Source organism: Haplochromis burtoni, unplaced genomic scaffold (assembly GCF_018398535.1).
Source record: "Haplochromis burtoni strain Fernald_Lab_line unplaced genomic scaffold, NCSU_Asbu1 Contig_3, whole genome shotgun sequence".
In the NCBI taxonomy this organism is placed as follows: domain Eukaryota; kingdom Metazoa; phylum Chordata; class Actinopteri; order Cichliformes; family Cichlidae; genus Haplochromis; species Haplochromis burtoni.
In genome coordinates, this window is record NW_024582364.1 from 2,676,963 (window position 1) to 2,695,029 (window position 18,067).

The following is an 18,067-nucleotide window of genomic DNA, read 5'->3' on the forward strand; positions in this document are numbered from 1 at the left end:
TCTGTCATTAGGCGCTGAGACATCTTAGTCTATCCACAGACCCAACCCACAAACATGGCATAAAATATCTGCCATGCACATCCTAATGGTAATGAGAAAAGCAGCTTAACAAGTTTCCTTTACACGTCTGTGATTCTGTCACTTGAGCTTTTGGAGCAAAACTTGAAAGTTTGCTTTAATAAATATTGCTGTCATATCACCATGTTATCTTATATGACAGATCAAAGTAAGGCTTCTGCAAAAAAACACACATACATATACAGACACTCACAGCACTCGACTGCATGGCCACACTGCATTGCCTAAATGATAAGCTAATGCAGGGAGACTATCAATTTCCAAATTGACACATAACATTTCTTTTTATTCTTTTAACATTCCTCCTGAGCTTTCTGAAATCTGTTGTCTCTTTTGTCTTCAGTATTTCCAGCTCAAAAATGTATTTTCCCTTATCACTATTGATCTGCAAGAAGACAAGGTCTTTGGCCATGACAGCCCAGCCCATATGATTTAGGAGTGGACCAACAGCCTGTCTAAGCACAGGGGCATCAGTGGATTTATACGAAGGCTGGTGCTGCTGCTGATCTACCCCTTGCATCTCCCTCTACCTCACACTGGGCTTTCTTATTAGGAGCTTAATTTTGGAGGCAGTTGGGGAATAAGACAGTTTTTTTTTTTCCTGTAATCACAGAGGTAATGAGATTAGAGGTTATCCCAATAAATGCTTGATTTTTTTTTTTTTTTTTTTTGGTTATCTTCATGTTTTCAGCTGGGAGAGTTTAGTTTTCACATTTATTAGATTGCTTTAATGCAAATGAAGGAGAAGCCTGGTAACAAAAATGTGTTAATAATTACTGCAGGCTTAAAAAGGTGGCAAAGGTCTGGCTTGTTCTCGGAGTTTGTCAGATTGCTTAAAGCGGTACAGTGTGTTCATTACAATTACAAGGGGAACAAATTATAAAAAGAAAGTTTGTGAATATAAAACATCATCATAGTGTATCATTATAGATTAAACATAGAAAATTAAGATGCTTATTTTTAATATAAAACCAATCGTCTTAGGGACAACCAAATTAAGATCATTATGAATTTTACTGAAGACAGCATTGTTGATTTGATGCATTATAGTGTGCTCTAATGAGATTAAAATATGATCCTCGTTCACAGTAATTGTCATAGTACCTACTCCAACACACTTGCCCGTGGATATTAGTATTTATTTTTTCCCCATTAGTATGAACAGGATTATTGTCTGGTGCATAATGCTATCTTTACAGCTCATTAGCAGTCAGCAGGTTATCAAAAGTGATGTTTTTCTTTCATTAACTTTGAAAATATTGCTGCACTTTTCATCTGGAACAGATAATTGCTGAAAAATAAAGCACCTAAAAATGAGCAATATAGAGAAGGTTGTATTGCATTGTTGTTCATTCTGTGATTCTGCCTGGATTTCATCCAGTGATAGACTTGTGTTTGCCTTCAATATGTGCAACTCTCTGCCATCCAAAGAAACAAAAACAAATAAAAAACGATCCACTGATGTCAATAAGAAAATGCATTTTTTTTGTTAAACTAATGGTAGTTTTTGTATTCAGTTCTTTCCTTGTATCATAGACAATGCTTCAAACCATTAAGCAGCACACAAATTATATAGCATAGAAAGGCACTTGTAGCCAAAGCAGCAGATGTTAGTGGCAGGTTGCTCAGTGCGAAGGGTGCCTCATTTGGCTCACTCAGGAGGTGATCATGAGACATATTGCCTTTACTCTCGCCCTCCACACAGACTCATGACTGTTCCTTTCACCCGCTGGGATGCTGAGGAAGGGTCAGTAGGACACAGCAAAGACTTTGAAGTGAAGAGTTTTTAGGGTCAGTGTTTCTGGTGTTTCCTTAGTCATAGCTTTACTATATTCGGTTAAACCAAAGAATGATTCATCAGTGTGACTCACAGAATCCACACTCCTTAAACAGACAAAGCACGTCTCACACAATGCTTTTGAAATCTCATGGATCTTCACTGAAGCTATCTGCAGTTCCGTTTTTTAAAAATATGATATTCTGTGCTTTAGGATGTTTTCATCCAAAAGAAGTCTTAAGGATCCTGTTTTGTCTCTCTTTGTGCTCTTTCTCCCTCATCTTTCTTGGTATCTAATTGGGTTTCATTGATTTACTCCATCACGATGCTAGCTTGGCCAAGTCTCTGCTGACCCTGCAGAAAAATATCAGGCAGGCTGTCTAACAGGCAGCGTTCCGGCTACCCGGACACAACCCCAGCACTCCCAGTGCAAGCAGTGAATGATTGTGTCAGTGAGCTGGAATTGAGTCAACCTGCCGCTCCTGTGGCCCTCACAGCTGAACCATAGATTAGCTAGCACTGAAACAACACAGGGCTCAAGGGGGGGGGGGGGGGGGGGGGGGGGGGGGGGGGGGGGGGGGGGGGGGGGGGGGGGGGGGGGGGGGGGGGGGGGGGGGGAGAAGGGGGTGGCGTGTACACACTGGGCAAGAGACTGGGCTGGTGCGGTTGTGAAGAGGAAGAAACGAGGGGGCCAACTGGCGGTTGTCAGGAAGCCGAGGGACACAGCCTCTCATCTGTGCCTGAGGAACTATGTGTCACCTTGAGTTCTCTCTGGAGGAGGTGTCCGGACATAAACCTGCTGGGCCAGGTGGGGTGTGAAGAAAGGATGAAGGCAAGGAGGAAGTAGAGCTGTCCAGATTTTCACATGTGACAAATGTGGCTGAGCAAAAAATCCACAGCATCACTCATAGAACATTTGAACAGAGTGAAAATGAATTAGAAAAAAAGAGTCTTGCCTCACCTTTTCAATTCTGCATGCAGCAATAGAGAGGATAAAAGAAAAGGATATAATACTGACAGAGCTTTGATACCAACTGTGTCCTCGTTTCCTCCTCTCGACTCCTGTCCCCCTTCTGCCATGCATTATAAACGGCTGATTATGACAGTGACAGCTCCTCAGGTGTGCCGTATGCTAGATTTGTTATTCAGCTCACAGGCATTTCTGTCCCTCCCTCTTACCACCTGCACAGGCACACAATCACGCACACAGTGACACACACACAAATGCACACACGCAGGCAGAGGTGCACACACCCACACTCACCCTCCCACTCACACACAGATCCCACACCCACACCCACATACACACACACACAACCACAACGGATTTCTCACAGCTGCTGTGTCAGCGGGATTCTGGAACCAGAGAGAGGGGGGGGTATTACATGAATCAGCCTCACACAACTGTTGTATTCGCAGTCCTATGATCTGAACGCACAAATGAAATTAAGCTTTTATTGTTTGATTTAAATTTTCAATGGCCCCTGGTGCGCTCATGAGGTTGTAATTGCAAATAGTTTTTTGGTTAATGTTGTTTTTTTCATTTTAAATTAATGGACAGGATGGGCTGATTTGGATTCCTGGAGCACACTGCAAAGACAATTTACAAATCATACCTTACAGGCAGGGGTTAAAGTGGGCTTTGGCAGGTGGGGGGACCCTAAGATCAGGTGCAGCAGTGGAGCGTGGGAAAAAGAATCAGTTAGAAATAACTCAGCCAATGATTTGTATTGTGAGCTTCAGTAGATTTTACTTTGTTTGCAGGTTGTGATCAGCTGATCTGTCCTGCCGCTTCTCCTGCTCTCTGTGGCTTTAGCTAGCTGAGTTTAACAAGCTACAAGCAGATGTTTCATGGGCCATCATGGCTGATTTCCGACCCCTCACAGAACGAAGCTAGTATAAAATGTAGAATTTGGTCAGTAAATCTAATCAACAACATCACCATAAATTTAAATTGACGTCTGCGACCCTTTATTTAACCTAATTGACCATGAACGCCACACCATACTCTGCACCAGTCCAACAAAGTGCATTACTGTGATCAACCCTGCACTAAACTGCAGAGTTTTTCATGCAAGATGTTTCCCAACATGAAAAGAGCATAACTTCAGCAACACATCAAGTAATAGTGAATTAGGACATTACACATGCAAGCTTTAAAATTCAGTTTATCAAATGTCATGAGCTGAGCATTTGTTACCTTTGAAAAATAATCGCTTATCTTCTTCTCATGTGTTTTTTCTTACATCTCTATATCTGCTAGACCGTCACACTTTTTTCTAGCCAGTTTAAACTTAGCTAATGAGATACATTGTATGACAAACAGCACAGAAACAAAGTTTTCGTTTGGTGATTTGTGATTTGTTGAGCTGTTTGAAAAGACGCATTTGAAAGTACCTGCCACTGTACTCCATTTATGTTCACTGCTCTTTAGTAGCACGAGCTAGATGCTGCAGTACCACGAGAGCAGCTCTTCCATCTGCACCATTAATGTATAAATGGTGCAGATGGAAAACTACTACTAGTTAAACTACTACTTAAATACTCATTTACTTTAGGTGTCAGAACACCATTCCACATCATTCCAGTGCACTTTAACTCCTGCTAACAGCAGTATAGATACACCCAGCACTATGTGGTCAATTCTTTACTTCTAACATTTATTTATTTATTTATTGAAGTTTAAGACTGCCCAGTCTCAAATTGCTTGATAACTTTATATTGATAATTACGGAGCCCCGCAGGGGACATGGGAGAAAAAAAAATTAAGATGGACTTTTGCGAGATCTCGCAAAACTTTTGCGAGATCCCGAGATAGTTTTGCGAGATCTCGCAAAAGTCCGTCTTAATTTTTTTTCTCCCATGTCCCCTGCGGGGCTCCGTAATAAATGACTGGGTGCAATGTGAAAAACGAAAAACGACAAGCAACTATCTGGTTCCCTTTAATTGTGCCTAAAGTTTTAGCGTCTTCATTATGTCTACAACTTAACTGTTAAATATTACCATATTTAAAAACAGCTGCGAATGTCTAAAAGCATTTCACAAACTGCACAGAAAACACCTGATGCGTGCAACTAACTTGAATGAGGCTGTGAAAGGGACAGATTTTTCCTGGAACTGAAAACAGAATTAATTAGAGAAATTATGTTGAGTATTACTCTCAAATTATTGGTGAAGTTACTTTATCTTTACTGGATATATAAATAAACATCTGTTTTCTCACCCTAGTAATAAAAGCTACATTTGTTAATAATTTGTTTGCCTTAAAATGTTAACTTATTGATTCATTATTCCAATTCACTAACTAGATTCACTAATCTGTGCTGAGCGAAAAGAAAAATAAAATCCAAACCCCAAATGTTATTTATAATGTAGGAAGCGATATTTTTCGGGGCCTGGTGCTTGATGACGTGTTACTGGCGAGTACTGGCCAGCTATAAACTATGTGAAGTGAGGTGAGGTCACCTTGAGAGTTTTCAAGTGCTGCCAGCAGTGGAAATGTTTTTCAGTGGAAATACTTCATTGAAAACATTAGTGGTAAACACTGAGTCATCAACCCTTCTAAATCAGCAGGGACATCTTCAAAAACTGGTCGACTGCTGTGCTCAAATTATACCGTTGGCCATTTGGAAGTATATTTTCTTGCAATAATCAAACCCAATTTCAGGAAAAGGAGAAATTCAAAAATCAAGGTACTGTTGAGTATACAGTTATCAGACTAATAAAGTGGGTAAAACAACACTGTAAATGACAAGCCGTTATTATTTAAAACATTGACTGAGTGTTCAAATGTCTCATATACCAACAACCACAACTGGATGCATTGCCCAATATCCAAATTATGGATTTTGTCCCTCAGAGATTTAGGTTATAATACTGGCCATCTGCCATTGTCTGCAGTCCTCTTTATCCTGTTGTTTTCCCTCGGAGGACTATTTTCTTTCTTTCTTTGTTTTAGGATATAAAATGATCTGCATGTGGACAAATCAGAAGGAAAAATATTGAAAAAGATCTTGTATAAATGCAGATGGCGAGTAACTTTGACAAATGTTGTTTTTTTTGAAGTATTGTCGAGTGTTTATTTTTCACGTGGCATTTTGCAAAGTGCCTGTTGTTTCAGCAGAGTCCATGGCTGAGTTCTCTAATTTGCTCCAGCTTTGGCTTCACTCTACCATGTAAATGCAATTAACTTGCTGACAAAGTAGTTCTTCTGGCAGAACTGTTGTCTGACTTTTGCATTAACAAATGAAGAAATAGAGAAGTAGGAAAGTGATCCAAAAATAAAAAGATTAATCGCTTTGCCAGGCCTCGCTATAGGAAGCGGTTACTCGGAGAAGGTTACAGCCATTCGCCTTTTGAAGTCACACTGATTTCACCGAGTTGGTTCTACTGGTGTTTTTTGATTTGCACACAAGTATTTTTATCCTAATCTTACTTGACAAGGTTAATTTTGTGAGGCCCAGTATACAGTGAAACAGACTGCTGACCTTTTGACTTACAGATTCGCAGTCTACTTTTAATTAGGTTCCACGTTCAATTCATTACTTTGCTTTTCTAATACAGGCAGATTGCAAAAAGCAGATATATTAGATGTGATGTAACCTGAGTAGGTTAACCGCACATTGCTCCCCCAAGATTAAGACTGATTGCCCAGCCTTACTCTTGAAAAGGTTGCGTCAACCTTCAGTTAAAACTTTCTCCACAGTGATCATATTATGGGCTGAACAAGTAATGTAAATGTTAGTATAATGTCGGTTAGGTCAAGAGCCAGTATGTTAATGTCCGGGTGTCTAATTTGCATTGTTTCCTCAAGGGTCAGACATTACTTCTCATAAATGCATCATTACACTTGTATTTCACTTCTGCCTTTAGGCCAGTATAAGACAGGTGTCACCTTGATTAGAGATGGATGTTACAGCCTCATAGGCTAGTAAATGCAGTATAAATCAATGTACAATTATAAAAGTGTGTGTTGATGTATGAAATTATTTTTGAAACAGGTTTCTAAACATAGCACAATTTAAAAACTAAACTAAAAATGACTATATTAATTTGGGACAAGCTAAAGACGCAGAGCAGATGTAGATATTGTACTATGAATATGACCAGCTGTCAGGGCCGTGAGCACTCTGAGGATACTGTGGCGATGAACCTTGGGGACACTGTTGGAGCATCTGTTATTGAGAATGCCAGGGCTCAGACCCCCTTAAAGTAAGACTGAAATTGATACTGACAGAGAAGCTCTTATGAATGTCACGGGATCCTGAATGCGATGACAAATTGTATTGTGGGTAGAGTTTAGGATTCTGGTGACAAAGTGTCATCTTGCATTAGCTTGCTGAAGATTGGCGGATCAGGCTAAACAAGGTGGCACTGAGGTGGAGAGAGGCAGTCAGCAGATGAGTCGGTTCACTCCTGACAAGCTTACGCTGCTCATGCTCGGAGTGGAAGAGCCGGTGCAGCCAAGCATTTTTTTTCTTTCCCAGTTTCTGGGCTTTGCACTTTTCTACAGTGGCTGAGAGACCTCAGCATACAACAACAACAACAACAAAAAACAGATTAAAAACCCCCACACACATGCAGATTGAGCAGTACATATTAACCATGCAGATAAGCATTCTTAAAACACATATAATAATTTGTGATTTATTTTTCCAGAAATTTGCTTTTGTTGATTTTCATGCATTTTCTTCAGTTTGACTCACCAATCCACCTTTTCCACCACATTTTGGAATCTGCGATGCCACGGGCTGAAACACTTAAGAGCCATGTGTCAAAAAGGGGAAAAAAAAATCCTTTATATCACACAGAAACAATCAGATTAAAGTTTAAACCTCTTTTGCTTATCAAACCTTCCTATCCACAGTATAAACTTGGAACAGGTGTAACATTCAATCACCCCACGGCACCATGTTGGAATCAGAAAAATACGGTGATAAAATAAAGAAACCAGCTGAGATTTACCTCTTTCCATTACCTGCATGTTATTTTTAGCAATTCTTTGAGCAATCCTGGATCTAGGAAAGTAACTCAAGTTGGCTGTGCTTTTATATGTATGTGCAACTTCACTATTCATTCAGTTTCCACATTTATGCCCCTTAAAATCTTTCCAAGTCTTTCCACTGTTCACTGTTGTCGTTGTTGTTTTTAAGTGCGATATACTTTCTTTGATTCTATTAATTACATTTATATTTTTAGCACATTTTATACGCTTGTTTATTTTATTCAATTAAAATGCTGCTCAATATCCAGCAAATCACCTTGTTAACCTGAATTATTACTTATGGGATTAAAATGATTGATTTCAAAGGCAGGTTATTTTGGATGCTTTAATCCCCTTAATATATTTTCAAAGCTGTTTTTTTATGATTTACTGCTCATGTATGATTCCTCTTATACTGTGAGAGAAACAAATTTGTGGCTCTCGGTCATAATCATCCAGCTCCTGCCAAAGCGTTCAGCTGAAAAGCAGGACATCTTTGCTGTCCTTTCCTAACCTTCGCTGCGAGTTAGGGAAAAATAGGCCAAACATGTGGCTAAAGATTAGTGAAATCTATTGTGAAAACCCACTTTATTCTATGCCATTCCTATGTCTCTTCTGCTTCTCAAACACATCAAACATCTGAAATGTATTCGGTACTACAGCAGGATAAAAATAACAAATGGTGTGAAGCAGATTCAGAAAATTGTCCTTGCTATATTATGATATTAATTTAATTTGTGTTTGCAATTTACAATTTGAAAGGACAATGTGACATCTCCCTGCATCCAAAGTAGGAAAAAATGTGTTATCTTAAAATAGCTAATTAGATTTCTGATACAAATACTGACATGCTAAACAGGCTTCTCCTACCAGTGTCCTTCATGGACCATACCCATGTTTATGATTGTTATTAATCCTTCCAACAGAGTGGAAACATCTCGCTGTCTGTGTAGAGAGCTCATCAGTTAGATCTAAAATGATGTTAATCATATGGCCTCGAGTTATTTCTCACTAAGAATTAATTTTCTTGTCTTTAGCTTCTTGATTAGTCTGGCCTTATGCATGTATTGTAAAAAAAAAAAAGTAAAAACCTAGGGGCTATGTGTAACCCTTTAAATCTGTTAAATGAGATATGTCCGATGCTGGCATGATAACAAATTATGATTTTGCATAAGGTTGCTGCAGCCAAAATTATTGTATAGAGTATATGAGTCATTTTCTAAAAAGACCTCTATTACAGCATATCTCCATATCTCTACAACGGTATCTGCTCAGTGAGAAATGAGATATGCTGAAAAATGTTTGTTTTGGGAGGGTTTAATCTCCACTGAGAGAAACTTGCCACACTGAGAAGTTTCTGGAGGGTGATGACAAATAGAAAGTTCGGTAGCTGTATGATCAGCTTATTTGAGGCGGCAAAGATGGAGCACCACTATTAACTGCACAGCAAGTTCCCATCGTCCTGGTCGGTAGACTCAGGGGACAGCTCTGTTAAACAGCAAGTTTTTCTGCATGTAATTAATGTGATAAACCTTTACTTCATTTCTTCTTGTTTTTTTTTTTTAAATTTTCTTTTGTTTTGTTTTTGTAGGTGGAAAATTAAAATGACCCTTTGCTCTCCAGCAAACTTGAAAGATTGTGTATAGATGGAAGCGGAAATCATATAAAACACGTTTGCTGCTCTGAATTTCACAAGATCCAGATGCTCACAACTGGTATCGGTTTAACATTGCCCTTTCCTTCTCAGCACTGACAGAAAGTTTGGCTTCACGTCATAAAACAAACACTGAGGTAATCTGAGATAGGCTGAGCAAATAAAATAACGCATTAAATTCCTTACAGCTTGACTTTGATTTTTTTTTTTTTTCGCAACTCTTAATTGCATTGCTGGCATTGCTTCAGTTTCACCCTGAGATATCTTTAATAAAGGCCTTGCACTAAGTGCCTTGACTGTGGGACAGGGACGAGGGGGGGTTGCCTTGGACTGACAGTGACATATTCTCTCTAACCTGGCACTAACACTGCCACATGTTCTCCGTGTACTTAGCGCAAATAAGATGAATACAGTAAGCAGTCAAAGAACACGAGTGCAAGCCAGATCGTATTCTTCAGAAGAGTCTCATTTATCTATAAGGGGTCTAAAAAGTGATATTTAAAAATTTTAAATGGTTACAAGCTAGCAAGGTACATGATATGTCTCGCCAGGCAGAGGAAAGGCTACCAGTCTCTACTAAGGTGGAAACTAAAATGTAGGAAGTCAATTAGGACTCTTAATTACTCAACATTGATGTGTAATTATTACATTGATTCATTTTTGGGAGCTAATTAATACAGCATCATTTCTGAATATTTTGGTGTCCTAGGAGATTTGATGATTGCTCTTACCTTATTTCATGTCTGACTTTTCACTTTAATATTTTATTAGCATTAAAATTGCTTTTAATGGTACTATTTAACACTACTACTAACTTAAAGTTAAGTTTAAGAACTCCTGCTCTGTGTCACGATCACCTATCAGTTTGTATCTTTAAATGCCTGTTATCTTTTACCAGTTTTCACCACAATTTAGAAAACGATATAGATTATTTACAAATATACACTCAATGGCCACTGTAGGTTATCGAAAATAATAAGCCCATTACATTGCAGCAACTCAGTGCATTTAACCATGTTGACAGGATCAAGATGACCTGCTGGCCACTTCAAATATTTGGTGGCACATCAGATTGGCATCATGGATGTGTAGTGGACAAATCTGCCCCAACTGTGTGATGGTATCACTATGGACCAAAATCTCAGAGCAATACTTCCAGCATCCTTTTGAACTATGTCATGAAGAATTAAGACAGTTCTGAAGGCAAAAGGGTTTCCAACTCAGAACTACCAAAGTGTACTTAATAAAGGGACCAGTGAATGTGTGAGTGAATGTTTTATAATACACAGAGGGAGGAAGAATGTCAAAGTCTGACAGTGTCAATCCTTTAGAGAAATTCGGGACAGGATTTAGACTTTGACAAAATACGGCATGAACAAAACATCAGGCTGTCCTCAGTGTTGTACAGCTGTGTTGACCTGCTACAAGAACTAGACCAAAACATCCTCTTACTTACCTCATGCACTCTTGAAGCATTCTCACCACATCATCAGTGACATTATGACAGATTCAGGATCTGCTTTCTTTTTTCCAAATACAAACTATTTTTTCCAAGTACTGACTCACTGACTGCATCATACAAGTTGAGGACAAACTCTGTTATCCATATCCAGATTAGGGTTTATCCCCCTCGTATGGATTAAATTATAATATCGGCATGGAACATTGCTTCACCTACTAACCCAGTTACCTGTATATTCATACATGTTATTGTTTCATGTGATTAAAAAAACCCCTCATATGTAAGAGAATTATGAGTTTGAATTATGAATGTTTGTCAGTGTCAGGCATTAGCTCAGTCATGGTTTCCCAGACCTCTACCACCCATCTCTTCTCCATCCTTTTGCTCTCTCACTCTCTCCTCTGCCTGTGTATGCAGGTATGTGTTTAACTCCGCTTGTGTGTTCCAGAGGCGGAGCCTTACCTAGTTCTTCAACTGTCCTGCCTATTCACCTGGAGATTGTTTGATTGGTAGCGTGGTTCAGCACCTAGTTTTGGTATAGTGATGATGTCAGTGAAATCTGTCATGCTTGTGTTTGGACTTTCTGGTCTTTTCCTCTCTACACACACCTTTGGGGAAAGGTCAAGAAGGAAAGGACACATATGGAAAAAAAACCTGAGCTTGGAGGAAAACCTCTCAGATAACCTGCCCTTCCCCTAAATTATCCAAACACTGAAAATATGATGAACTAAATGTTTCCACGTGTTGATGTCCAGGCAGAGAGGGATAGATACATTAGGGTTTTTGTTTGTTTGCTTGTTTAGTGGTATAAATAAATGAAATTCCAAGGCCTTAGAAAGACTTTGAGTAGTGAAAAACATTTCTGAGTCTATTCACACTGACCGTCACTCTCCCCAGTTACTTTAATTGTAAGTCCTTTTTTTAAATTCCTTTTTTCTTCTCTTTCCTGCAGTTTAGCTACAGAAACACCTGCTTCAGGTGTTATCAGTCCATTCAATGGATGTTATTAGCTGATATCAGATCATATTCAGATCGAGGATCACTAACGGGAGTATGGGAAGACCCCAGAATCCACTCTCACTGAATCCACCGGAAGTCAGTTAGATTGGATATAACAGCTTTGAGATATATTTGTAGATATTATTACATGCTAGCTTAAAGCTGCCTTGTAAAGGTTAGCATATATTGCAGTAACGCAGTTACTATTTAAAGGATGTTATGACAGAATTATTAGCTTCCGTCATGGCTATTTAAGTTGATAGTTAATTAAGTTACCAGTAAAATGATTAATCACAGCCACAGATTTGAAATAAAAATCCCGATTAGCTTAAGTGCATTTATATTCAATATGTGCTAGTTCCAGCGCTTCATTTAAACTGTATGAGACTCAGCCAGGGTCGATAAAATAAAATTCCACATTTCTGAACAAAGTCTGACTCCTTTAATCCTGCATGAGAAAGCTCAGGATGCAGATTTATAGACCTTCCTTCCTGCTGGCACATCTGTCACACGTGAGTATCAGCTAGAAGTTTACACTAACATTTATATTAAATGCAACGACAGCCAGACTTAAGTTAAGCTCTCTGTCTGTGTGTCTCTGCTGAACATTTATAATCAGGTTTGAGTCAGGCTGCATTGAGCGTGAGACTTTTTTCAAACAGGTTGAAGATGGTTCACAATTTAGGAGCCTAATGATAAATGTATTAATAAGTTTTACTAATTTATTAATAAGTTTTACATTGTTTGTTTTTGTTTAGTACAAAGAACAGATTTCAGAGGAAAAGCAAAGAGAAGCATTGTCGCTTCATCCTTAATACTTTTAAGTTGCATCGGCTACAGTTTGGAAACCTGTGTTTAGTGCTGCACCAATAGGCAGCATGTCTAATTATTACATCACTGTGCTTTTTTCCTGTTGCTCTTTCAGAGCCGGATTGTAAATCAAAAGGTCTTTAAAAGCTTTTTTTTCTGCCTCAATCCTGAGCGCTGATGGCATGCAATTTTTTAAAGTGACATTCTGAGAAACAAAGGTGAGCAACAATACTTATGTACATTTAACATATTTCTCATTTATATACCAGTCTTGTATTCACTCGACATTTTCCAGGATGGTGTCTGGCAGTTTCTTCATCCACAGAAGTTTCATTTATCAGTGTGGGACTGCTGTGTCCCCTGAAAAACTTATTTCATTCTTTCTCACACAATGTTCATTTACAGAAATGTTTTAGAGAAATTGATTCTCTACCATAGGGTGAGCTAGTGAGTTTCCATAGATTGTATGAATATATTTATTAAACGAAGACAAGTGTTTGTCCTTTTTTCCTTTAGACAGTGAATGATACTAAAGGCAGGCAGTCAATATTAGGAGAAGACAAGAAGCAGAAGTACTTGCAGAGACAACTGCACTGAGGGCACAGCTGACCCTGAATTGGAAACATTGTTTCCAATTATGTTATCTGATAGTTTAAGAACTTACATTATGTAATCAAAATGTAAGTAATGACCAATTACAAAAACAGGAAAGCAGACAGAAAAAGTAATTGTGTTACATACAGGTGATATACAAGGACAGCTACATGTAGTCTGAAAAGTCTGAAAAAGTTTTGTCAAGTTTGCAAGTCTATGAGCACGAGACATTCGCACATGTATTCACACATTTTCTTAACTAATTATCCAGTTCAGGATCACAGAGGTGCTGGAGGTGGATATGTTAAATAAATAAACCTTACAACAACCTGCATCCATGTACGTAGTTTCCCACAGGATGAGAAAAACAAAACGATCAAACTGTGGAACACTGTCGAACATGTTTATGCCCTGGTGTTTCAGAGGAGGCTTGAGGCGCTGAAAGGATCCCCTACCAGTTCCTGGTGAATCAAAGCAGAACTATAAAGTTTGTTGGACTGCATGATGGCCTTACCAGGGAGGAACCAGTTAGAAGCTGCTTTTAAAGTAGCTGAACAGATTTCATCTCAAGTAAGTGATTAACAACGGTTTGTTCATTTGTTCTGCCACTCAAAGGACATTTAAGAACATCGTTTAAATCTTTAGTTGAATATTATTCGAGTGACTCTTATCGTCATTTGCAATGATGGACATATTCTTCATGTTCATCCTGCTATTTAGTAAATTGTATGTGGCTGTTAGACCAGATGGTTGTTATCATATTACATAAGTATTTCTTACATATCAATCAGATGCTGTACAGTACAATACTTCTCACACGGGGGGAGGGATAACTATGGCATTTCAATCTCATTACACACTGAAGTTGCATGATGCAAATAAAATGACAAAATCCTGTTTTTTGTGCTTTATTATCTTCAAACCAGCCGACAAGGCCGATGGCATTCAGAAGTTGAGGAAGAAATATTTGAGGCCGTGTACTGAAAGGGTATTTTATCCTGTTATCATAAGACATCTGGAGTGACAGCTTCTACAACTCCGTTTTTGGTTGTCCTTGAATAAAGCTTAGTCTAAGAGGTCTGCTGTTGATATTCAACACATAGAGAAAAGCTCACATGTTCGAATTTATTTACGATTAGAAAAATATTACAAAATGAAACAACTTTTACAGGTTTGATGTTTTTGATGTTTGTTATCAAGTGATGGGATTTCGTTTAAAAGGTTTCTATGTCGCAATGAACCACTTATGTATCCTAGATAATTGTTTTTCTTTTTGTCACAGGAGACCCACCGCTACTGCACAAGTCTGCAGTCAGTGCTAACTAGTGAGGGGTATTTCCAAACTCAAATGCAGTTGGGTAAAAAGATCAACCAAAAAACTGGCAGCCTGCACAGCCACAGATGTGCTTCTGAGCTAGAAGCTCTATCCACGTTCACTTCTACCTAAACACAACAAGTTCCTAGAGAAACTTGCTAGGCCTAACTGAGGACAGGCACTCCTGCCAAACTGACATGATATAACCCCAGATAGACCCCAGCCAGAAGGTGAACTAACTTATTTAGTTAAAGACAATACGGCACCAAATGTACCTAGCACCTCTAACTAGCCTGGACAAACCTGACATTTCTTTCCCATAAGTTAAATGCATAAGTTAAATGGTTAAATGAATAGAAGTTAAATGACTACAAACATAAAAACCACTAGTTACCAAACAGGAGTTCCCTACCACAGCGTGTTACTTGTACTGAGCTGAGATCAAGAGATGTAAAAGACTAAGCTACCTGTGACACTGCATTGAATTGCTGTGTAAATCCTAATTACGACACCTGAGTCATTTCACCTGACAGATTCTTCTTTTTCCTTTTGGTAGATCAAAGTAGCTCATGCTGTTTCTGCAACTTTCATTTTGACGCCAAGAACAAGAACGCTTCAAACAAGTGGCGTTAATGGTCTCAGTGCACAGTGTGCCAGTCATGGTCACGCACTGCACGTGGTTTTAAAAGCAACATGTGTCTTTAGTTACTGATAAAAAACTTTGAAATATGGATTGTTGTTTGGAGATGTGTAATATTAGTGCATGCTAGGATTTTGTATTGAATATCAACAGAAAGTAAAAAAAAACATTTTAGTACAACATTCAAGTAATGTCTTTAACCTGTGCAGTGTTGAGGTGGTGCACACAATCACTTCATTCACTGCAGTAAACACTGACTGCTAGCTAACACTCTCTGTCTCTGTGGTTACATCACATGGTACATTATTAGCTTTGTAAACAGCTTCCAAAGATACCACCATAGCCCAGTGCGGCTGTAACAGTTTCATTGTTAGCAAATCATTTTATATTTTTGGTAGTTATGAAGGCTGAATATGTTTTAAGGTCATCCTAGGCAGTTGCTGTGGTGGTTGCAGCCACAGTTTTTTTGGGCAGACTCCTGATTCCTGTCGGTAGCTATCTGCGTAGGAGGGCTATGTCCCATTACAAAGTGATGTAGCTGCCAGTCTGCCATAAATCAAATTCAAATGCCACTTTTTCATTAAGAAAATCATTTTATAGCCGTTGATTACACACAAACACACACATGTAAATCAGAATCAGAATCAGAATACTTTATTGATCCCTGGGGGAAATTATTTTTTGTTACAGTGCTCCATTATAAACCAACATTAAGACAAGACAGACAATACACTAACTAAGAATAGTACAATATATACATATATATACATACATACATACATAAGTCACTCATAAATAAATAGCTGGAAAAAGAAACATGTGTAGTTGTAGCAGCAAACAGTGTGTTAAGTGGATGCGTTGTACAGGGAGATGGCCACAGGCAGGAAAGATTTCCTGTGTCGTTCAGTGGTGCTTTTCGGTAATCTCAGTCTCTCACTGAACGTGCTCCTGTGACTGACCAGCATGTCATGGAGTGGGTGGGAGGTGTTATCCAACATTGTCTTTATCTTGGACAGCATCCGCCTCTCCGACACCACCTTGAGGGAGTCCAGCTCCATCCCCACAACATTGCTGGCCTTACGGATTAGTTTATTAAGTCTGTTGGCATCTGCGACCCTCAGCCTGCTCCCCCAGCATGCAACAGCATAGAGGATCGCACTGGCCACAACAGACTCATAGAAAATCCTCAGCATTTTCCGGCATATGTTGAAGGACCTCAGTCGCCTCAAAAAATAGAGACGACTCTGGCCCTTCCTGTAAAGTGCTGTGTAAAGCACTTTACCTCACCATGATTATGCAGCTTTACTAAAACTTTTAAAATATCTGATATAAAAAGGCTCCTCCTTGAATCGCTACCTTATCGTGGTGGAGGGGTTTGTGTGTCCCAGGGATCCCAGGGGCTATGTTGTCTGGGGGCTTTTGCCCCCTGGTAGGGTCTCCCATGGCAAATTGGTCCTGGGTGAGGGACCAGACAAAGAGCGATTCAGAAGACCCTTATGAAAAGAATATCGAGGGAACAGTTTACCCTGCCCGGGATAGGGTTACCGGGGCCCCGCCCTGGAGCCAGGCCCGGGGAGGGTGCCCGAGGGCGAGCGTCTGGTGGCCGGGCCTTAGTCCATGGGGCCCGGCCGGGCACAGCCCGAAGAGGAGACATGGGCCCATCCTCCCGCAGGCCCACCACCCGCAGGAGGCGCCATAGGGGTCGGGTGCATTGTGTGCCGGGTGGCGGCCAGGAGCGGAGGCCCTGGCGGACTGACCCCCGGCTGCCAAGACTGGCAATAGGGACATGGAATGTCACCTCTCTGGTGGGGAAGGAGCCTGAGTTAGTGCGTGAGGTTGAGAGGTACCGGCTAGATATAGTCGGGCTCACCTCTACGCATGGCTTGGGCTCTGGAACCAGTCTCCTGGAGAGGGGCTGGACTCTGTCTCAGTCTGGAGTTGCCCCTGGTGAGAGGCGGCGGGCTGGGGTGGGTATTCTAATATCCCCTCGGCTTGCTGCCGGTACGTTGGGGTTTTTCCCGGTGGACGAGAGGGTTTGTTCCCTGCGCCTTAGGGTCGGGGAACGGGTCCTGACTGTCATCTGCGCTTATGCGCCGAGTGGCAGTTCGGAGTACCCAGCCTTCTTAGAGCAATTTCCGGGGGCGAGGTCACTGAGGCAGTTAAACAACTCCTTGGTGGCAGAGCCCCTGGTGTTGATGAGGTCCGCCCCGAGTTCCTGAAGGCTCTGGACGTTGTAGGGCTGTCCTGGTTGACACGCCTCTGCAATGTTGCGTGGAGATCAGGGGCAGTACCTGTGGACTGGCAGACCGGGGTGGTGGTCCCCATCTTTAAGAAGGGGGACCGGAGGGTGTGTTCCAACTACAGGGGGATCACACTCCTCAGCCTCCCTGGGAAAGTCTATGCCAGGGTGCTGGAAAGGAGAGTTCGTCCGCTAGTCGAACCTCGGATACAGGAGGAACAATGCGGTTTTCGTCCTGGTCGCGGAACACTGGACCAGCTCTTTATCCTCTCGAGGATACTTGAGGGTGCATGGGAGTTTGCCCAACCAGTCTACATGTGTTTTGTGGACTTGGAGAAGGCATTCGACCGTGTCCCTCGGGGTGTCCTGTGGGAGGTGTTGCGGGAGTATGGGGTGTCTGGCCCATTGCTACGGGCCATTCGATCCCTATACAACCGTTGCAAGAGCTTGGTTCGCATTGCCGGCAATAAGTCGGACTCGTTCCCGGTGGGTGATGGGCTCCGCCAGGGCTGCCCT